Source organism: Microtus ochrogaster, chromosome 4 (genome assembly GCF_000317375.1).
Source record: "Microtus ochrogaster isolate Prairie Vole_2 chromosome 4, MicOch1.0, whole genome shotgun sequence".
NCBI lineage: Eukaryota > Metazoa > Chordata > Mammalia > Rodentia > Cricetidae > Microtus > Microtus ochrogaster.
Genome location: NC_022011.1, coordinates 28870777 through 28893821, shown reverse-complemented (window position 1 = coordinate 28893821; position 23045 = coordinate 28870777).

Below are 23045 nucleotides of genomic sequence, written 5' to 3'. Positions count from 1 at the left end.
TGTGAGCCACCATGTGGTTGCTGGGAATTGAACTCAGGACCTTTGGAAGAGCAGGCAATGCTCTTAACCTCTGAGCCATCTCTCCAGCCCCATACCAAAGTTTTCACTGACTTCCACCACTCTATTTACCGCGGCCTGCAGCTCATTTGGACTCTCAGCAAGTACTGCTGTATCATCGGGGAAATGCAAGTTATTCATTCACACACCACCCATCTGCACGCCTATCTCCTCATCCTCCAGGGCTGCTGCTATTATTAATTCCAGGAATATATTAAAGAGTAGCGATGAGAAGACGCATCCCTGCAACACTCCTATGATTGTCTTAAGCTGATCATTTAATAAAGAATCAGAATCTCAAGCAAACAGCCAATTTTGTCTATTTGGGAGAAAACCTCAGTTCAAAAGAGGGAACTATTTCATTTGTCAAGAGGAGGATAGGGATAGCGAGGGCTGCATTCCAGGCACTAGGAAAGGTTTGGTCAGCAAGAGACATAACGACGACAACAAAATTATGAGTATATGAGACACTTGTCTTGAGCTGCCTTCTTAACAACTCCGGAACCTGGACAATGAAACGCTCCTCAGAACAGTGGCTGAATGTGATTGAGATGCCATGTCTCGGGAGGATTCTAGGTGTCACATGAAGAGATAGGCTGCATAACAATGACAGTAAGAAACATCTCCATCTACAGAAGCAAGTAAACTACAAGATACAGTGATGGCACTTGAGATACTTCGGCTATGTTATGAGAATGAATGCTAGTAGATACCCAAAGTTAGCACTGCTTGGAGGAGTGCACCGGATAAGGCGAAGAGGAAGGCCCAAAAGATGCTGGAGAGACAGCATAAAGGAAGACTGGAAGCTTGGGTGTGACAATAACACAAGCATCCAGGACTGCCCAGGATAGGAACAACTGAAGAGCCACCATAAACGGGCTGCCCATGCATACTTCAGCATTGCCGGGGCATAAATGAGGAAATGGTGACGATGGCTTGCCATAGGCCTCCCATGCACCCTTAGACTTTGGTTAACATATCCACTACTGCCTCTCTTCCTCTCCCATCTCCCAGCACTCACCCAGGTGGTAACTTCTGCTACCCCACCCCCTTAGCTTATTATCACATTTTACTATCCCCTCCCACACTCGCGGGCTCTTTCTGACCTCTCCAGACACTCTTGCTTAGATACACAAATTTAAAAACTCAAAGTTAATATCCACAAAAGTGAGGACACGTGGTGTTTGTGTCACTGGGCCTGGATCATCTCACAGCCTGATGTGTTCCAGTGTGTTTCAGTCAGGGTTTCTATGGCTCTGATGAAACAGCATGACCAAAATCAAGTTGGGAAGGGAAGGGCTTATTTGGCTGGCACTTCCATGTTGTAATCCATCACTGAAGAAAGTCAGGACAGGAACTCAGATTAGGAACCTGGAGACAGGAGCTGATGCAGAGGCCATGGAGGAGAGCTGCTTACCACAGACTTGCTCTCCATGGCTAGTTCAGCCTGCTTTCTTTAGAACCAAGGACTACCAGCCCAAGGGTATCCCCACCCTCAATGGGCTGGACCCTCCCACGTCAATCCCTAAGAAACTGTCTACAGGTGGAGCTCATGAAGGCGTTTTTCTCAATTGAGGTTCCTTCCCTTCAGATGACTCTTGCTTGTGTCAAGTTGACAAAAAACTAGCCAGCACACAGCTCCATACTGAGAACATCACAATTTTATTTGTCTTTAGAACTGAATAAAATTCTGTCCTGTGTATGTCCCACATTCTCATTAGTTGATGGGCATCTTGGAGATTTGCATTTCTAGCTATTGGTGTCAGTTGAGCCGTGATGAACATGGTTGTGGTCATATCTCCGTGATAGATGAGCTGGGTCACATTCTTAGCTTTTCTGTTTGTTTGTTTTTTTGGTTTTTTGAGGCAGGGTTTCTCTGTAGCTTTGGAGCCTGTCCTGGAACTAGCTCTTGTAGACCAGGCTGTTCTTGAACTCTCAGAGATCCGCCTGCCTCTGCCTCTGCTTGCTGGGATTAAAGGTGTGTGCCACCATTGCCCGGCTATTCTTAGCTTTTTAGGAACCTGCACACTGGCTTCCATAATGACTGCATCCATTTCCACTCCAACCAACCCTGGCTAAGGGGGCTGCAGCTGGCATTTCTTTGGGCCTCCAATCAGCTCCCAAATAAAGACACGGAGACTTACTGTTCATTATGTATCCTAGGCTTGTCCCACTAGGTTTTTTTTTTTTAACTTAATTTAACCTGTCTCTATTTGTCTATGTTTTGCTGAAGGGCTTTTTACCTTTTTTTCCCTATATGTCCTACTTTTCTGCTTTTTCCATGTCTGTCTGACAGGCCTCTGGCATCTTCCTGGTGTCTCTGTGTCTCTTTTTCTTTCTTCCCCCAGCCTATATTCCTCCTCCTCCTTACTCTCCCTGTCCAGAAGTCTCACCTCTACCTCCTCCCTTGCTATTGGCCATTCAGCTTTTTATTAGACCAATCAAGTGCCTTAGGCAGGCAAGGTAAAACAGCAAGACATCTTTACATAATTAAATAAATATTCCACAACAGGGGGTTCCCTTCCATGCGCCCTTGCTGCCATTCATTGTCACTAGCAATAGCCATCATGATGGGGGCGGGGTGGAGATAGGCTCTCAAAGCAGCTTTTGTTTTCATTTACTTGGTGGCTGTGGATATTGAACTTAAAAAATTGTCGATCGGGCATTTGCACTTCTGAGAACCCTGTGTTCTGGTGCATGCTCTATTTGTGATTGGGCCACAGCATTGTTGACTTAAAGAGGCTTCCAGCTTCACTTCTGAATGCCTCTGTCTCAGGTTTTAATAACCTATTTGCAGCACCACACAGAAATGCAGCTGTCCCTTGGTGACATGTGAGAAGCCAGGACATACCTAGCGTTTTTCAGCTGGATAAAGAAAGAGGGACCTGCGCACAAGTATGTGGTGGACAGAGGCTGATTCCTCCACCCATCGATTTTTCTCTCCATCTGCCCAACCCCATCTATCTAACCCATTCATCCACCATCTACTTGTCCATCATCAATCCATCATGTACCCATCCATCAGTACCCAACCATTGCTTAGGGGTGAGGTGGGTGATGCTACCATGTTTTCAAGGTGTTTTACAGAACTACCCAGCCAGCCTGGATTTTTTTTTTCTCAAAGAGCTGGAGTTTGGATTTGAAATAGTCTAGGGAATCCATCTGTATGTGGAATTTAGGAAGGTCAGCTTTGAGACTGGATTGGAGTGGTTAAAAGAGGAGTGTGTGCAGCCAGGCAGTGGTGGCGCACACCTTTAATCCCAGCACTCAGGAGGCAGAGGCAGGCGGATCTCTGTGAGTTCAAGGCCATCCTGGTCTACAGAGCTAGTTCCAGGACAGCCAGGGCGCTACACGGAGAAACCCTGTCTTGAAAAACAAAACAACCCTCCCCAAAAGGAGTATGCACTATCCATCGGAGTTTTGTGCAGTCATAACTGGGAACAAATCCACACGTCCTGTATTTACGGAAGCATTGTGTAGGATGAGAAAAGACCCAGGTCATCTACGCCCCAGGGTACATTGCAAGGGACCAGCTGCTCAGGAAGTAAATCAGAGGTGGCTCTGAAAGGCATCCAGTGAAGTTGGTGTGGGAACCAGGTAGGAGACATTCTTAGATCCATTGTGCCTAACTAAGATGAGGGGAAGTATGGAGAGAGCCATGATGCTCCTCCTACTTCTCTTTCTTCTCTTTTTTTCTCCTCCTCTTCTTCCAAGGAGGTGATCCTGCGGTAGGATTAAGCCTAAGGCTAGCATTCACCATTATCATAACCACAAAGCCATCACCACCGTCATCATCATTACTAGCATCGCTATCATCACCATCACTACCACCTTCACCATCATCATCTTCATCATCGCTGCTATCCTCTCCAGATCACTGTCAGATGCTGTTAGAGTAACTTTCGGAGGCCATGGTTCCAATCTCCCAGAAACCATGTCCTACCAACCCTGCTGTGTGGACAGGAAGGCAGACTTACAGAAATGAATAACTTTTCCTAAGTCACACAGATGTTGAAGAGCCAAGTCTGGATGTAAACTAGGGTGTAAAACTGGATGTAAACAAATCCTACATGCCTGAATTTAAACATGTCAGCTGTGTCTGTATGCAGGACTTGCTAACTAAGGCTTGGGAGTGGGTGTGGTCTGTACAACCATGTTGGAGTAGGTGGCAGAGGCTTGCTCATCCATGTGGATGGCTTCTTGCTTTCCTTTCCTTCTTCCCTGAGAGGAAGAGCTAAAACAGTGCCCTAAGCCACCTCCCTGTGATTTCTTTAGCAGGTACCCACCCATGAGCACCCTTTTCTTCTGCCTTAGGGGGACTGTGCAAGCCAAAGCTGGTGCCAATGAACTTTGGGTCCCTAAACAAGTCCCCCAGTAAGGCTTGTGTCCAGCCTCATCTGGGCCAGTCTGAGATGCATGGCCATCAGTTCTGTAGTAGAAACAATGAGATGAGAGTAAGCAGCACACACAGAAGGTGCCCTGACCCGGCTCTGCCTCCTGTCCCTACCTTCATCACAGCCTCCATTGTGCCAGGCTTTCCCTGGCTCCATCTTCATGGTAACAACCTGAACCACTGCTGACTCATTCCAGGTAGGCTGAACTTTTTGTTGTTGTTTTCCAAAGCCAGCAGAAGGTCAGAGTGTCTCACCACCATAGGTGAAGAAATAAGGACAGATACGACTATAGATACTCTGGGTCTGCAGAATCTATCACACTATTGGACCCATAGGCTACGTAACCTGTTTTGTGGTGGGGGACAGTGGCCCAGGATGCTGTACTCACCCCAAGCTACCTCTGCCCTGTTTGTGTTCTCTGATTTCTCTTCATAATCTGGATCTCTAGTCAGAACCCCCAGACCGTCCTTCACATTTGCCTACCCTCGCGGTACATCATTCCTGCCACAACCTGCTGTCCAAGCAAAAGCTCTGGGCCAACACTGTGCTCTCTGGGCACTCACAGGGCATCCTGAACCCCACCCACCTGTCTCCCGCTTCAGCCAGAGTCCATGGGAGGTCTCGGAACATGGCCTGATGACTCTCTGGGCAAGGTGCCCAATGGGCAGGGGAAGAGGTGGGGAATCCTCCGTCTAGCCCTCTGCTTGTTACTGGAGTCGATACAATGGTGCATGAAAAACTGGTCCAACCTCCTTACACAGATTCTGTCCATCTTAACCCTCTGAGTCAGGCCAAAGAGACCCCACGGAAAGCTTCAACTTACAGAGGGGATGGAATATCAACAACACCAGGTAGCTTTAAAGAACACGGGTGACTCGGTCAGGATAGTGCTTCTCATGGAAGCATGGGACCTGGGTTCCATTCCCAAGAATCTCAATACGATAGCTCGCACCTGTAGCCCTGCTTTATGAGACAAGAGATGGGGCATCCCTGGGTTTGCTGGCCAGGAAGCCTAGCCTACACACCTGTGCATGTGCGCTCGCACACATATGTGCACCCTCCTGTCACACACCACATGAAGCAAAACAAAAACGAGCAAACGAAAGCGCATGGACAGAGCCTTCCCCATCCACCTTCCCTGGCATTTCAGGAGGGCTGGGTGGCACCCAGACTAATTCCAACCACTTCCCAGATGACTCTGCTGTCTGTATGGGATCCTATCCACAGAGCATTTCTGTGCATTAGCAGAACGTGTGCCTCACTGTGGCCTGCAGTCCTTACAACAGACCCCACACGTCTCAGGTTTCACCTGGTTGGTTATAACTGCAGCCCTCTGCCCATACCATCTTGGAAGGGGATCCAGCTGCACCCGACTGCACCCACACAGAAACCACAAGGTAGAGGCCTAGCTCCGTTTCTCAGCTGCAAGATAGGCCTGCACCAGTGTTTCAAGCCTGAGGGAGATACCTGCGGACGCTCCAAGCATGATGTGAAGGTTTTATGGGGTGCCGTTAGCTGGTGTACAGCTGAGACCTTGTTCCCCTGAACAAAACTCTCGGGCCCCTCCCTCTGAGTTTCTAGCTCTGTTTCTGTCATGGTGAAAGATGGCCTTTCCGTGAGCAAGCTTCTACTCACGGCAGTCTCTCTAGTAACTTCCTGTACCCCTCCCCCGGCCTCTTCTTATGGGAATGGTTGCCAAGACAGGGCCCTTCAGTGCTGCTGAGGAGACCTGAGACCCCCATCACCAGGCCCTGGATGGCCAGGTTGAGAGGGTGGGTACCAGGATGTCTGCAGCTGGGGTGGGGTGGAGGGACATAGGGGCAGGAGAGGATCATGAATAATCTGCTGACCTTTCCTCAGTGTGTTTGGGTGATCCTAAGCCTGTTTACAGTGAACCGCGGGGTGATTTTTCATCCTTCCAAATGGAACCAGGGTTATGTAAGCATTGAGACCTCGCCCGGGGAACACCTGCTCCAAGGGGCCCAACGGAGGGGGCCCAGGAGAGACGGTGCCCCCTGGTTGACTTATGATGAAGTTCCCGATGGTGAGGCTGCTCTTCAGCCAGGAAGTGGCTGGGAAGGGCAGTGACTCTTCATGGAGCTTAGACGGGGCTGCTGTGAGGGGGCCAGAACCCATTTCACCCTCTCCTGGGCACGGGTCAAAATCAGAACTCAGCCTTGGATGCCTCAGACAAACGGCTGTCAGTAGTATGTGTGTGTGCGTGTGTGCATGCGTGAGTGTGTGTGTGTATGCCTCTGCATGGAGGCCAGAGGTCCACGTCCACTCTTTTTTTTGGTCACTCTTCTCTTGAGACAGGGTCTCTCACTAATCCTAGAGCTGACCCATTCAGCTAGACTGACAGTCCAGTGAGTCCCAGACAGATCTTCCTGTTTCTGCCTCCCCACTGTTGGGATTATAGATGTGTGCCACCATGCTGGGCTATTAATATGGACGATGGATACAAAATTCAGGTCCTCATGTCTGCACAGACAGAGCCCTCTCCCAACCTCCTGTAGCTAGCTTATATTTCAGATTTTCCCGAGATGACTCTGTAAGTTTATGTTTGCCTTGCATGGAGCAAACAGGACATCGGTGTTTCTGAACACAGTGGCCAGGAAAGAAAGAGGTTCAATCAGAACACGGAGTGGAGACAGCCAGCTCTTGTGAGCTTCTGTGCTGCTTTGTACAAGGCTTGGTGGCTTTGGTGGACGTTTTGGCCTCCAGGGGCGTTTTCTTGAAGACTGGACTTTCATCTCAGGGTTGGCTGTGATTGCCTCATAAGCAAGTGTGGTATCCCAAGGTGAGCATCCCGTGTGACTCTCCTGTCTTGCTACAACTGAATAATCTATAAACAATAAATAAACAATTGCTTCTCTTTCTCTCGTAGTTCCGGATTCTGGGAAGTGCCTGGCTGGTTCTATGTCTAGTGGGGGCTTGGTCTTTTGCTTCCAAAATGGCACTTTACGTGCTATGTCCTTGGGTGGCAGAAGGAAGGACAGGAATAGACTGGACTCCCCCTCAAGCCCTAATCCCACCCACAAGGACACCTCTTTTATGGCCTAGTCTCCTCCTTGGGACCCCACCTCTTCATACTGTCCCATGGTTCCCACCTGTGAATTTGGGGGATATGTTAAATCACAGCACTAGGTGTCCGGATGGTCTGTGGGGTTGGCAAGCTGACCCCACAAATGAGTTGCTGTGTGACTTAGCCCCACTTGGCAGAGGGTGGGCATGTGCTTCTGTGTCTACCATTCACCCTCAGGAAGACAGGTGACGGTGATGGTGATTGTGAACCCTGGCTTAACAGCATCAGATCAGAAAGAAGGAAGGACACATTCGTCAAGCACTGACCCCAATCTAGAGTCTCTCTCTGGCATTGCTACTGTGTTTTTATATGGATTTAAATGGTTGATGCTGTACCCACTGAACCGGAGAAGGCTTGTTACACACCACATATCCACTTAAAGTGAAAGATGTCGATGATCAGGGAGCCCTGTCTGACCCATCATGGTGACAGGATTGACAGGATCTTGGCCTGCCTGGTCTTCTCAACACCTCATACTCCCCCCACCCCCCACCCCAGAGCAAGCACTGCTGTCCTCTGTCTTACATGGGTGGAAACCAGGGCTCCAAAACCCTAGTCCATTTTTCCTCAAGGCCTGTAGCCAGGGAGTGGAGAAGCTGGGTCTGTAACCAACCACAGAACTGGTGACCTCAGGGTTATGGTGATGGTCAACCAACACAGGTCGTGAGCAGACCAGATCTGGAGTCACCCAGGAGGCAGGCCTCCAGGCACAGCTGTGAGAGATTATTTAGATTAGTTTAGCCTCTGGCCAGGCCTGGGAGGGATTATGGCGATGAAGTTAATGAGATGAAAGGGGGTGGCACCATTCCCTAGACGGGGTCCTTGACTGAATTAAAAAGGGGAAGAGGAGCTGAGCTTCCTGACTGTGGCTGCCATGTGGCTGACCGCCTCCCACTCCTCCCACCTCACTTTCCCCACCATGCCGGACAGAAGCCTCAAACTATAAACCAAAGCAAAGTCCTTCTTAAGTTGCTTTGTATTCAGGCGGGGATGGAGCCACCCACATTGGGGATGGCTCCTTGCTTCACCAGTTAAACCTCCCCGGAAGCACCCTTGAGGACATGATGTGTCTCCCAGATGATTCTATATCCAGTATAGTCTACCCTGAGATAACCCCTGGGACTGCTCAGCCTGCCACCAACCTCCCAGTTCTACAGTATCCTCAGGCTTCACAGAAAACACTGATCCAACAAGGCCATTTTGCAGACCACAGCCCAACAGGTTTTTGACGCACTTCTTGATGCTGAGGGTGGGTGTCTTCTCATAGCGCTACAGGATGGGAGAAGACTCCAGATGGTGTCTTGTGTGTGGACCAGTCTGATTTTAATTGCCCAAGGTCTCACCAGGTGTCACTTGGTCTCCTCTCTGCCTGGCCGGTGTCTCTTTGGGGCCCTGGGCCCTGAGAGTTCTTTATTCCTTCTGTTGACAGCAGAATCGAGCCGAGTGCCTGTGTCTCAGTGTTGGCAGTGCCAGCTCACATGGATTGCCGTGGACAGACTGCTGTCTGTTCTCTCTGCCTTTCTTTGCAGTGGGACCCTGTTTCTACTCTCTAGGTTCTACAACACTTAGGGAAACAAAGTTGATGATAGTCCAGCTTCCCTGGCAGTGAGGTAAGGCTTTGTGAGGGTCCTGGGAACTCTTTCAGGACCTTCATCCAGGATGGGTGACTGAGTTCCAGGACGGCTGATAGGTGATGGATTGGTAGCCCAGGATCCTATTAGGAACGTGCCCTAAACTGGAGGCCTGCCTGCTCTGAGTCTAGGCAGTATCCATGTGACATGGGCACCTTCCTGCCTCAATTCAAGATGACTCTGGAGACGGTCCCACTCTACAGATACCTGAGGAACAGAGGTACACTCTGAGGTCCCTGCTGCAGTCATACCTGGTTCTCCTCCCTCTGTCTAGATCATTTCCTCAACCCCCATGAGCGGGCCCTAATGCCAGGTCCCACACACAACTCTCTATCATAGTCCCCGCCTTCGTCCCGATCCAATCACATATGGGAGCGGTGACTAGGTTGTCACGGTGGTGAGAAAGCAGAGCACGGACGGCAAGGCAGGAAGGAGCCCAGGTCTCTGGGGGCTTTGTGGAGCAGCACAACTGGCCCCAGATGTCCATCTTCAGTTACGACACAGGGAGAAGGGTCTAGATCATTGAAGCCGCTGTTTCTTGGGGACTTTCTGTCACCCACACTGCTCCTTACTCATAGTGTTGTGCTAAGTTACATCACCTCTTTGTACCTAGTCCAGAATTCATTTTAAAGAGGGCCCTCAGAGGCTTGGGACCTCAGTGCCTTGCCCAACACTGCTCAGCCTGACCTGAGTCGCTCCGTCTTGGTGGCTTTGACGTTACTACTACCCCTCACCCCACTCTAGTTCTTACCCCCACCTTCCTGGCCTGGCTTACAGTGTTTCTGTTGGTTTGGGGAACTTCCTCCTCCCCCTGCCCTGGAGCTGGTAGTGGTACCATACGTCACTGCCGGGAGCTAGCACCGGGGAACTTTGGCAGCATGGGATGGGTAAGAGGCTGGAACAGCTTGCCCAGCCAAACCAAAGTCAGTGTTAACCCGATGGGTTAAGTGTTTGCAGTCGCTCTTATTTGCCTGATATTGTGAGTTTTCATCTCCCTCTGAGGTACCTGGCTGACCCCTGGCTCCATCATGGGTCACACTCAGAGAGCCTGGTCCCCAGGTGGTCATTGAGCTCACCTGTGTGGGAGAGCATCTTCTCTTACAGCTACATACAGGAAAATCAACCGTGGCGTCAGCGGCCTGTGGTGGAGGAGGGTTCCTTTGCAGGAGTCTGGGAGCTGGTCAAGTTGCTTAGGCAGCTTTCCGAGTCAACTGGAAAAAGAGAAACACATCTGTGGAACTTTCTAGAGTCAAGTCCTGCTCTCGGGAACCCCTCAGCTGTGAGTGCACATCTACCCTGCAGGGGACAGAGGCTGACCATTGTGCCCCTTATCACTGGGTGCTCCTGTTACTGGCCCTGTCTCCTTTGCCATCTCTACAAGTTCTGGTGCCTGAGTTAGCTCAGAACCATCCAGCTGAAGCCCAGGACAAAGGACCCTGTGTCTCCACCTGCCTGTTCAGAAGGCCACTTGGAGTTACAACCCCATCTTGTCACATGGGCTGCAGTCCCCGTGTGTTCTGGGTCCTGAGCCTAGAGTCCAAGGCAGGGGGTGAAATGGGGTGGTGGTATGGGTGGTGGTAGTGGGTGGTGGTGATGGTGGTGGTGACGGAGGTGATGGTTGTGATGGTGATGGTGGTGGTGGTGATGGTGGTGGTAGTGGGTGGTGGTGATGGTGGTGGTGGTGACGGAGGTGATGGTTGTGATGGTGATGGTGGTGGAGGTGGTGATGCGGGGGAGGTAATAGTTGGGGGGGAGTGGAGGTGGTGGGGGGTGGTGGTGTGGGATTTCCCCCCTGCGGGTTCCTCTGTAGCATCTGAGGTCAGCACCCTCCCTATCCTGCCCTGCTACAGTTCATGCTCTGCTGAGGCTGGGACTTCTCAGCTCCTAACTTCCCCAAAGAAAGATGGCTTAAGCTGTCCTGGAGGGAGGGGATGCAGCTCTTGTCTAGGCAGAAACCTGTCCGGGTAAGGAACAGGACCCACAGAGGATGGTGGTGCTGAAAGTAACGTAGGACAGAAAGCCTGGTGCTTTCTGACAGATGGGGAAAGAAGGTTTGCAAGCCAAACCGACTGCAGGGAAACACACACTTAATCCACGTGAAGACATGGCCAGAGACACAACCTGCCTTGAATCCCTCATAGGAGTTTTGCTGCTCTTAGGAAAATAAAATGATTAAAAAAAGAAAAACACAAAAACCCTCCATCTGTCCACTCACGTCATGTCCCTTGCCCCACCCCTGTGCACTGTCCCATTGGTGACCACTGCTAGGCCTCGACACTATCTAGAATACTTTGAGTCCTTGTAAGATAATATATATGTGTTGATTTGTCTTCATTGTTAACTTGCCAGGCTTTAAATTCACCTGAGAGACACACCTCTAGGTACAGGTGAGGATGTTGCCATGGAAGCTTAACTGGGGAGGAAGGACCCTCCCTGAGTGTGAGTGGCACAGTCTTATGGACCAGTGCCCACACTTGGTTCAAGGATAAGAAGAAAGCCAGCTGAGCCCTGGCAGTCACCTCTCTGCTTCATGACTGCAGACACAGTGTGGCTAGCTGCGTAGTGTGCATCTGCCCCTGCTGTGCAGTACTTCCGCAGGATGGGTTGCAACTAGAAAATCAATTGGCACCAAGGAGTAGACTGTTGCCACTATAAATCTGTGTCTGGGTCCTTGGACCTCTGAAGAGAGCAGGCTGGAGGAGTGTGCAGTGTCTGGAGCTATGGGTTAAAGGAACCCAGCAGAGCCTCATGGGACATGCTGGTGGGATCCTGGAAAACTATACTGTGGGCAGTAGAGACCTGGCTGGTGAGGTTTCCGAGTGGAACAGGACTCTCTTGGGAACTGAGCTAGAGGTCGTGCAGGTCCCCTTCCTGTAAAGAACCTGGCTGCATTCTACCTGTGTCCTCAACATTTGATCAATCCTGAATTTCTAAAGCGATAGCTCATTTCTTTGGTGCAGGAAATGTCAAGATGGGTGGGGTAGCAGGGGCATCCAGGGTGTGGCATGGTTACTGCCCACTGCTCTTAGTTAACATTACAGTGAGAGGCAGAGCAGAAAGATAAAAAGCAAAGCCAACAACAAACAAAAACAAATGAACAAAGGCAGCTTGTTCAGGAAGGAATTGGGGAACAATCCTTTCTCTCTTTCCTCTCCCTCTCTCTTTCCTCCCTCTTTCTCTTCCTCCCTCTCCCTACCTCCCTCCTTTCTCTCCCTCCCTCTTCCCTCTCTCCCTCCTTTCTCTCCCCCTCTCCCTTCCTTTCTCTCCCTCCCTCCTTTCCCCTCTCTCTCCATTTCCACCCTTTCCCTCCTTCCCTCCTTCCCTCCCTCCCTCCTTCCCTCCTTCCTTCCTTCCCTCCCTCCCTCTCTCCCTCCCCTATTGTGGCACTGGGATTGAACTGAACCAAAACCTTGCTGCTGAGCTCCACCCCAAGCCCCCACCCTTTCCCAGATGCTCATGAACTGGCTGCATTTCCATTCTCTGAATGGAATCCCCCTGCAGTTTAGGGCCCTGCCTCAGAGCTGCTGGCATGGCTTACTGACCGACATCTAGATAAACATCACTGCAGTGAACATCTCATCGTCAAGTCCACACACATCCTTAATTATTTCCTCTTCGTAATCCCTAACCTCGGGGAAGCCAAGTTGCTGTTTATTCAAACTTAGTAGATATTACTACATAGACTTCCAGAAACGCTCGTTGAACAAATCTATACTTTGAAGAGCAGGGTTCAGGGTAGACAGGGTTTTGAAAAGACCTTCTGAATTAAGGCTCTGGTGTTTCAGAGGCTTTTTGGCCACTAAAACACAGATGATATCCCAAGTTGGAATATTCTGGTTATTTTAGGAAGCTGAGCCCATGGTCCACTGTGCCTGCAAAGGAAGGAAGGAGGAGGAGGGGAAAGATGGAGAAGCTGGATTCTGTGCAGACCTCTCAGGAAAACTTCCCTAGGATCAGCTTGCTACGTTTGCACTTCCGAATTATTAATGCAGGGAGTAGTAAGAAATCTCATTCTTTCTAGATCTCATCCGTTCCCAGGCTAATGATGTTCGGACATCCAAGGGCAGGTCTGGGATCAACCACTCAGGAACCTCAGAGAGGAGTCCTGGCCCCACCATGAGCCACACCTCCTTTCTGTCACTCATTTCTGGTCTCAGAGTCTGTGGGCCAATCTTGAGGGTGAACAAGCCAAAACAATGTGGTACGTGGAAAGAATGTGGGTCTGGTATGGTACTGATGTCCAAGGTTCCTGGCCAGTCCAGTTTCCTTGTGTAGATCCTGACACCCATGCCACTGGGCCCTGAAGATGAGAGAGAACTGGGAACAAGAAGCCTGGGGTCTTCCTAAGTCCTGCTTGGTGGTGATTTTTATCAAGCGAGGAATGGGTGAGATCTAGACAGGAGATCCATGGGCTAGAATGATGCGACGGTCAAGAGCTAAGAGCGCAGGAGCCAGGGTTTGGTTCCCTGCACCCATGTCAGGTGACCCATAACCATCCGCAACTCGAACTGTGGCTGCGTTACCTGGAGTCTTCTCTCCAGATAGAGAGATCCCACATCTTAGACAAGCTGAGACCATAGCCTAGGTTCTGTCAACAGAGGTGAGCTCCCTTCAACCTCGCCCCGCAGACCCAGTCAGAATGAAAGTCATTTCCCAGGTGGTTGGAGTGGCAGTTCCTTCCGCTGTTTTGTGGGGATTGTGGGGTGCCAAGGCAGATGGGTTTCCCCATTCTGAAGACCTGCTCCAGCTAGGGTGGAGTCAACCCCACGGGACAGGATGACAGCCTTTCGCTGCCTCGCCCGCGATAGAGCTCAGGAGCCTTCTCTTCACAGCTGTGTCGCATTGGGCAGGGCTATGAAAGGGTTATTAACGTTTGGTATTTCATAGATTTCTTTTAGATCATAAAACAGACCGTGAGGAGCAGCACTGCCTGTTCTTTGCACTTGGCCCGAGTTCCCCAAGCAGCCGTTTGGCCACCTTGACATTCAATGTTTTCTTGACCCGCGACCCTTTTCTCGCCGAGGAGTGTCTCCTACAGGTCTCTCCCCAGGATGAAAAAACAATAAAACTAAATATGTAACAGCCAAGGCCTGAGGTTAATGTCTTTAACAAGATAATGTTACTTAGGGGAGCCGTAAAGCAGGTCGGTGAAATCCCGTCCTCCCTGCACAGGCCACGTTGAGAAACCATGCGTAGCCCGGGCCAGCTCTGCACTGCTCCCCCTGCGCCTGGCCTGCTTTGATCACGTGTCACACTGACCCTTTAATACTGTCATTCAAAGTCCATACTCCTAGGGGGAGTCCCTTTAATAGTGTCATTCAAAGTCCCCACTCAGTGGAGGAAGAGTATATGATGATGTGACCTTGGACTCCATTGGCCAGCAGGCCTGTTGCTATCTGTAGTCTTTTCTAGACTGATCTGGCTCCCATGAGGTTGGTCTTTCCTGGTGGGCGTGTGAGGTGTAAGGGGTCTCTGAAGACCGGAAAAGACCAACAACTGGAATGCTCAGCTCAGCAAGCAGATGCAGCTACCCCACACCAAACATCTGGTGCCTGCAGCATAGGAGGGTCGGTGGGGGCACTCTGGTTTCAGTGTGGTTTGGGGCATCAGATAAACACAGGCTCACACCCCGGCAGGCATTTCCATTTACCTCTGATGAGCCATCCCTTGAAACTGTATGTTTGTTCTCCAGCTTCTTCCCAGCCACCAGAGCCAAGTCTCCGCGGTGGAGCACCAAACCCTGGGGAAGAAGAGCTGTAAGGTATCTCAGCGATGTGCAACAGCTGGCTTTGATGGGTTCCCCCGCCAAAGGCATCCTGAATCAAAGGTGGGGACAGCAAACCTCACCTCATGCGGAGAGGAGCGCACTGAAACCCTAGCAAAGGTCAGCAGGTAAACACTTGGCAAGCAGACCAGAGGAACGGAGTTTGGAGCAAAGCACCCATGCAAAGGCTGAGCAGCTGCGGTAGCCTGCCCCTAATCCCAGCACTTGGAAAGGGGAGATGGAGATCCTCAGGGCAAGCTGGCTAGCAATGGAGTTAGTGAACTCTGGGGTCAAGTAAAAGATCCTGCCTCATGACATCAACCTCTGACCTCCACACCCACACATGCAAACATACATATCCCTGAAGAAATAAAAGAAAAGAGGCCACAGTGAGATTAAGTCACACTCCTTGGGACAGCTGAAATGATGAATATAGCTGAGCAAGGACATAGAAGATGTTCAGCTACCAGACACACGCCATGGAAACAGCAGAGAAGGCACTGTGCCACCTCAGCACTGGGCTCTCTCAGTGAAACCGAGACCCAGAGGGTCAGTCAACCTTGAAGGGAGGAAGGGGATGGCTCAGCGAGAAGGATGGTGTGGGCCTGGTTGGGAACTGTCTTGCCTTCATCAAAGTCATGGGTCTCAGGGAAACGCAGGTCTCAATCACATCACCCTCTGCTTTTAAAATGGTCTTCAACACTGTTGGCGGCTGGGCCCATTGCTTGTTTCCAAGTCATGTCTTACATGTCCACTTCCGGAAAAATCACATTCTGCCGGGCGGTGGTGGCGCATGCCTTTAATCCCAGCACTTGAGAGGCAGAAGCAGGCGGATCTCTGTGAGTTCGAGGCCAGCCTGATCTACAAGAACTAGATCTAGGACAGCTAGAGCTGTTACACAGAGAAGCCCTGTCTCAAAAAAAAAACCTAAATAAATAATAAATAAATAAACAAATCACACTCTATTTGTTTTGTGTGCCTTGTGTGTGCACACACGTGCCATGGCCCATGAGTGGAGGTCAGAGGACAACTTGCACGAGTTGGTTCTCTCTTTCCACCAGGCGGGTTCTGAGGATTGAACTTGGGTCCCAGGCTTGGCTGCAAACACATTTACCATGGAGCCATCTTGAGCCATCGCAGCAGCCATTCTATGCCCACTTCTGCTGCCAAATTACAAAATAATTTTTTTAATGCTAAGGATTTCAGAATAACAAAAGTAAGGTGCCTCAAATGTCTTCAAAACTCTGGCATGCACAAGGTAGTTCCCCCAGATCTTCCAAGGTCACTCCCCCACCCCATCCTTCCCCAGACTATTTTTGGAGCAATTTCGGTTTTCATCAGCTCTTCCAGGCACTCAGTACCTGAGGTATTGAGGGGAATTTATAGCAGGAAGCCTTTGATTCCAAGCCTTTCTGGTTTTGAAGTCGTTGATGCCGTAAAACAGCTGAGTTTGAAGGCACACTGCAAATACCCAAATACCCTTTGAGGGGCTGCATCTCCTACTTCTTCCTCTGTGTAAGAGGGGCACACCTGCGCTCAAAGCAAGGAAGCACCGAGGAAGTCCACGGAGGAAAAGAGTGTTCCAGAGCGAAGGCCCTACAGTGGTCAGTCTGTTCTCGCTTCCCAGCTACATTCCTGTGTTCAGATCTGACCCTGCAGGCTGTTTCCTCAGCCTAAAGCCTTGGACATCTCAAGTGCAATGTCTCCGCACAGGTTTGGAGTCTACAAGTTCCCATATTCTTTTGTCAATCTGATAAGCATTTTTGCCACACAGAGGGAAAAGAAGATTGTGACGTTGAACACTCATATCGACAGGAGGAGGCACTGGGGTCTCAGAAATGCTTAGATGTGACTGGAGTGAGCCTTGGGGGTCCCGTGAGAATCTGCCCTGAGAGTACAAGTTCAGGCCCCTCCTTCTTCTGGGGAGGCACCTGTTGCGTGTTCCCAGTTTCCCTGTGCTTAGCCAGTCACCGCTATAGGGCATCTGCTTTGTCCCTGAAAGGGTGGTCTTCAGGCTGCCACCTCTGCTCTATGGTACTCATTGACACTCCCTGCAGTGCTGTGTGGTAGCAGGCGTGCGTACCCTGTCTGCAACAGCAGGGCACAGGGAGGGGCTTTCCCCACACATCCAGCCTCTGCATCCCTGGGATGCACTGCCACATGTAGGTATCCATTCTGGGTGACAAAGAGGGTCAGCTGTGGCACTGAGTAGCTGTGTCACAATGTGGTTCATGGCTAGGTTTGATGGGCTCAGGCACCCTAAGGAGTGTGGGACCTTAAATCCACTGTGGCAACCACCAGACCCAGGGGAGAGGCTAGGAGCACACCTGTGAATCCTTCAGACAAATAGGATGCAGGTCACAACCCATGCTGGGTGAATTTATTCAGCAATGGGGTCTTTACAGAGGCTCAAGTTAAAGGAGATTGTGGTGGTTTGTGTGAGAATGGCCCCCATCAACTTGGCTGGTTGGATGCTTTGTTCCCCAGTGGGTGGTGCAGCCTTGCTGGAGGAAGTACGCCACTAAAGATGGGCTTTGAGAGTATATAGCTTTCCCCCACTCCCAGTTTGCATCCCCAGCACCATTCTTGCCATTGTGAATGTGTAATCCCAGCTTCCTGCTCCATCTGCCACACCTGCTGCTTGCTGCCATGTCCCCCTGCCGTGATGGACTCAGCCCCCTGGAATCATAAGCTCAAATAATTCCTTCCTTCTCTAAGTTCTTCTGATCATGGTGTTTTGTCAGGGCAACAACAGAGCAAATGAGAGGCCATGAGGGTGAGCTGGAACTCAGCCCGACAGAAGCAAAGGAGGCATAGGGAGAACACTGTGGAGAGATAAAGGCAGAGGCTGGGTAGACAGGTTTTCAAGAAACAGAATCCAGTGCCAGGGCAGACAGAATATGATGAGGGGCCCAAGCTGTTTCTCCCTCCCACTCCAAGAACGAACCAGCCCAGTGGATACCTCCGTGTCAGATGTTTGGACTCCAGATCTTCGACAGAATAAAATTCTATTATATAAGTCCCTCAGGAGTGGGGGCTGGCATAGGAATGGCATTCTGGTCCAGTGTTCTCTGCAGATGGATACAGCCAATACAAATGATTGTTGAGTTAAGGCACTAAGGTTCGGGGTGCTTTGTTACACAGCATTAGCTACCTGGGACACCCCCTTAAACTCTTGTCTCTGAAGATGGGAGCCTATGTACGGGGTTGCATTCCTTAAATACTTGCTATATGAGAACACAAGCAGAAGAGTGGATACTTAGCTACATTAGTCCTAGAAAATTCTCTGGACACCCATACACTCACAGTTCAAGGCCATCCCTAGAGACTCACGCTCTGGGCAGCTGCAGATCTGGGAGCTGCACACTCAGAGATGCCTGGGAACCTGAGCAAAGCTCTGAGGTGAAACACATCCTGAGGGAGCCAGGACTGGAAAAACAGGAAGGTGAGGGCCTCTGTGTTTTATGGGCATCCACAGCGGCATGGTTCTGGGGGATGGAGGGCCAAGAGCCGAACAATACTGAGAAGTGTCGAGAGAAGGGCTGGGCCACACAATGGAATGATGCAGAATGCCTGTGGAGCCTGAACAGCCAGCAAGCCTGCTCACCCTGTTCCGGGACGCCTCATACACCAGCAGAGCAGCTGGGGAGCTGGGGCCAGAACAGAGATGGAGACTCTGGGGGACCCTTGAGCCTTGCGTGGCTCTCCAGGACGGGGTTCAAGTCCCTGCTAGTGTGTGGTACATAGAAAACTTTTGGTAATTTGGGGGCTAGAGGACCCCTTTCCACCTAACCTCCCCACTCGGCAGTGCTTTCATCATTTTGTACCCCTTAAATGGCCTTGATATTCAGCCACACTTCATTATTTTATATTTTTATCTCTCCCCTGTATTTGAAAGTCAAAAATGACCCATGACCTCACTACCTCTACTTATCAATCTATTTTTTTTTAATTTTACATCTATGTATATGAGTGTTTGTGGTTTGTGCATGCGCGTGTGCAGGTCAGAGGTCAACTTTCTGGAGCCAGTTCTCTTCTTCCACTGAGTGTGTGCCAAGCATCAAACTCAGGTCATCAGGCTTGGCAGACTCTCTATCCACTAAACCACATACCCCAACCATATGAAATTATACATATATAAATTATATATAATATAAATTATATATATATAATGTCCAGAGGATTTGCTCCTGTTTGGTTACCAGGTGAGTCACAGACTCCGGTGTTGTCAGCTCTGGGTCCCCTCACATAACAGGACACAGGGCCCATGTGTATGTGTGGGATCCGTTTGATGTCAGTTTTAGGGGGAATACTCATTTATTTATTCAGCTCAGGGGGACGGAACAAGGACTCTGCACATCTAGACAAGTGCTCTTCCCTGGTCCCACACACTCCTCCCGCTTTAAGCCTCAAGCTGGGGCAGGCTGGCTCTCCTGCTCTGAGCCAAGCTGACTTGACTCCTCTCTGTTTCCACCAGGAGTGCATTGGTTCAGCTCCACAGAGTATGGAAGTCTGAAAACAACACTTGCCCTCTGTGAAGGATGTGAGCTGGCCAGCAGCCAGGGCGGACTTGACCCCTTGTAAATACCTCCTTTTCCCGTTAGGAGCCCTGAGATAAGCCTGGGAGACTCTGCTGGGGAGGGCGGTGTCCCTGCTGTCTGGGGAGGAGAGGACCCCCAGAGTTGGTACAGCCTGGAGCTCTTAGGGCGCTGTGTCCTGGACAGGAATCTTTTCTTGTCCTGTCGTTTCAATGCCACAGCTAGGGTGGGTTTTGGTAAAACCCTAGAGTTTATAGAGGTTCATGATCTAGTGTCTTTCCCACCCCCTTAGCCTGGCCCATGGCTTGCTACCTTCTCAGCGGTCATCTTTGGTATCACTGGCAGCTGCAGGTGGCTATGGCCCTCATTGGCTGTTTTCCAGGTGAGGCATGCAGAGGGCATCTCCAGGCTGCCATGTACAGGACAGCAAAGAAACGAATGCCTCCCGGGGCTGCTTGAGTCCTTGCGAAATGAGTTTTTATGTCACTCATCTCTGCCGGGTAATCATGCCAGGCTGGTGTGCAGTGCACACCTACTGCACAGAGCCCCTTCAGTCCTCACAGCCTGCCCTCCAGTGGGGCCTGCCAGTGGATCTGGCTTCCAGAAGGTTACAGGGCAGAGATGTCCCATGGCTCAGAACACCAGCGGGAGGTACAGCAGGGGTTCCTGGGCCTCGAACCATCTCAGATGGAAGCCTGAGAATCTAGTTGTAGGAGTTGGCAGTCCCTCTGAAATCTTGGCCTGGGCCTTGGCAGCCCCTGTAGGGAGGAAGGAAAATGACACTCAGAGAAGTCACACGCGAAGCTCCAACCAGAGCAGCCCCAGCAAGGTGACAGGAGGCGCCAGGGCTGTGCCGCCCTTCCAGAGGTCTCTCTCTGAGCAAACCCTGCCCTGTGACCCGCATCCTGTCACTTGCCAGCGTGCTGCTGGATCTAAGAGGAAAAGGCCCTCGTGGATGCTCATGGACACACAGGTGACTTCTGTATGACAGAACACACAGACTGTCCCTGCTGAGGGCCTGTCTCCAGTGCTGGCACCACTCTCTCCTGATTACTTGTGTAGTCAGCAACCTCCTCAATAGGACTGGTGGGATTCCAGGTGACATCAGGACAGCAGGCCTCAGCCAGCCTGGCTCTCGGGTCCCTGCTCACCTGTCAGCTTCATTAGGGGTTGCGCGCTAGCGTTGATATCTGCCAATCAGCCACCATTTGCACCTTCCTTTGTTGCACACTACTGTAGGCCCCAAAGAGACCATCCTAAGTTGGAGGTGAGCTCCTGCCCAGTGTGGGCACCTGCTGAAGTCCACTGGAACCAGACTAAGGAACCATAGCCGTACCTTGGCCCAGGATGCCTGAGGATACGTGAAATCTGAGCCCCTCAGGAGGACATGTGACATCAGTGTCACTTTTACTCAACTCTCAGGTATCATAAGGGCGGCGTGTCCCTCTCCACATGGAGCTTGATGTCAGCCCTGCCCTGTATCTGACCCTGGAGAGACTGAAAACCAAAGCCTGTCGTCTGTCACCCAAATGATCCCGTCAACAAATGTAAACGCCTGCTGCTCTTCCTGGAGCCCCTCCTGGTCCTGGGATGGCTGCAGCTTTGGGATTCTGTGGAGTCCTCTGTAAGGTCAGCTCTGAGGGGACTTGCCTACTGTGTGCTCTTGGGTGTCATCTAGAGACCTCAGACTGCACTCCGTCAAGGCGGTTACAACTCTGTGCAGCAAACTTGGGACACCTTGAGTCCTGAGTTCCAGAAGAAGAGTGCCAAGCAAGGGTGGTAGGGCAGGGTTCTGCTCCATACCATAGTACCTCTTCCTAATACACCAGTCAAGAAGCTCCCCTCTGTCCTTGGAGGCCCTTGAGATGCTCTGTGAGCTGGACCAGCTCATCCATGTTCTTCCTCGTGTGTGAGTGTGCGTGTGTTCATTTTAATGTGGGCACACATGGATGTGGGCACATGAAGGCCAGGGAACTACTTCAGGGTACACTGATGTCATCAAGTTTGTTTTCCAGACAGGGTTTCTCATTGAATCTAGAACTCGATGATTTGGCTAGGCTGGCCGGCCAGTGAGCCCAAGGGATCCTCCTATCTCTGTCTACCCAATCTGGGATTACAGGCATTTACCACTATGCCTAGCTTTTTACACGGGCTCTGCACGTTGAAGTCAGCTCCCCAAGTTTACGTAGCAGGCATCTCACCCACCACCAGTTGCATCTCCTCCCCACCCACCATCGCTCCCTGACTCATGACCCTATCTGGGCTACAAGCAGTGGCTGCAGGGAGGTGTCTTGCCCCGAATCTGATCCTACTGTCTTCTGTTATCTGCTACTTGGAGAGAAGACCCCCCCCCCCGCAACCCTGGATTCCAGAACTCCACAGAAAGCCCTCCTTGTAAACAGAGACTGCACCTTCATTTCCCAGCCGCCCAGACCCGAATAATCACACAGAAACTATATTAATTACAACACTGCTTGGTCAAATGGCTTAGGCGTGTTCCTACCTAGTTCTTATATCTTAAATTAACCCATTTCTATTAATCTGTGTATTGCCATGAAGCTGTGGCTTGCCGGTATAGTTCTGGCATCTTTCTCCTTTGGGACACTTAAGGTGGGTGAAGAGAAACCTGTCTAGGGGGCCAGAGGAATGGGGAATATTTGAAGCTACATCTCCCCACAGTTCTGTCTGGGGCCCCGATAGAGAGAGGACCATGTGTAGAGTTTGGCTCCTTAAACGGGACCTTTTGTTCCTGCAGTTAGCTTCTAAGAATACATGCTCAAGCAATGTTGCACTCTGAGCCTTTCTCCAAATCATGTGAGTGCACACACGTGTACGTGTTCATGTATCTTCAGGGAAGTGTGTGTGTACGTGTGTGTGGAGTCAAAGAACAATCTTGTCATTTCCTCAAAGGCTGTCACCTTAGTTTTTGAGATAGGGTCTCCCTCTGGCCTGGAACTCACCAAGGAGGCCAGGCCCTGTGCCCAGTAAGCCTCAGGAATCTATCTACTTCTGTCTTCTACTTCCCTAGCCCCAAGAACACAAATGCATGCCACCATGCCTGCTTTTTGTTTTGTTTAATGTGGGTACTGTGGCTCAAACTCAGGTCCTCATGTGTACAAGGCAAGTATTTTAACCACTGGGCCATCTCTCAGACCCTGACCCTGAATCTTGAAATAACTTGGGTTAGCCTCAGGGTTCTGGAGAGCTTGGGTAGGCAGCTTAGGGCAAAGTCAGACAGTGTGGCTCCAGAAGGGAGACACAGGATGGGGATGACAGGATCCCCAGGAAAATCGCACAGGGAGGTGAGTGAGGCAAGCCTACAGTCAATGGTGACCCCAACTGTGGCATTAACCCCACACCGAAGTAAGCCATTAAGGAGGGCAGAGTACAGGGGACTCTCTGGGTGATTTCCACAGTTTTTTCTTACCCTAAAGCTGTGTGCAGAAGAAAGCACATTTTGTTTTGTTGTTCTTTTTTCTTATAAAGGGCAGGGCAAACCCTTTCCTCTCCTCTGAGCATTTTGCTGTCAGGATGTGAGAGCTGAAGGCCAGGCAGCTAGCTTACCACGAGAAAAAA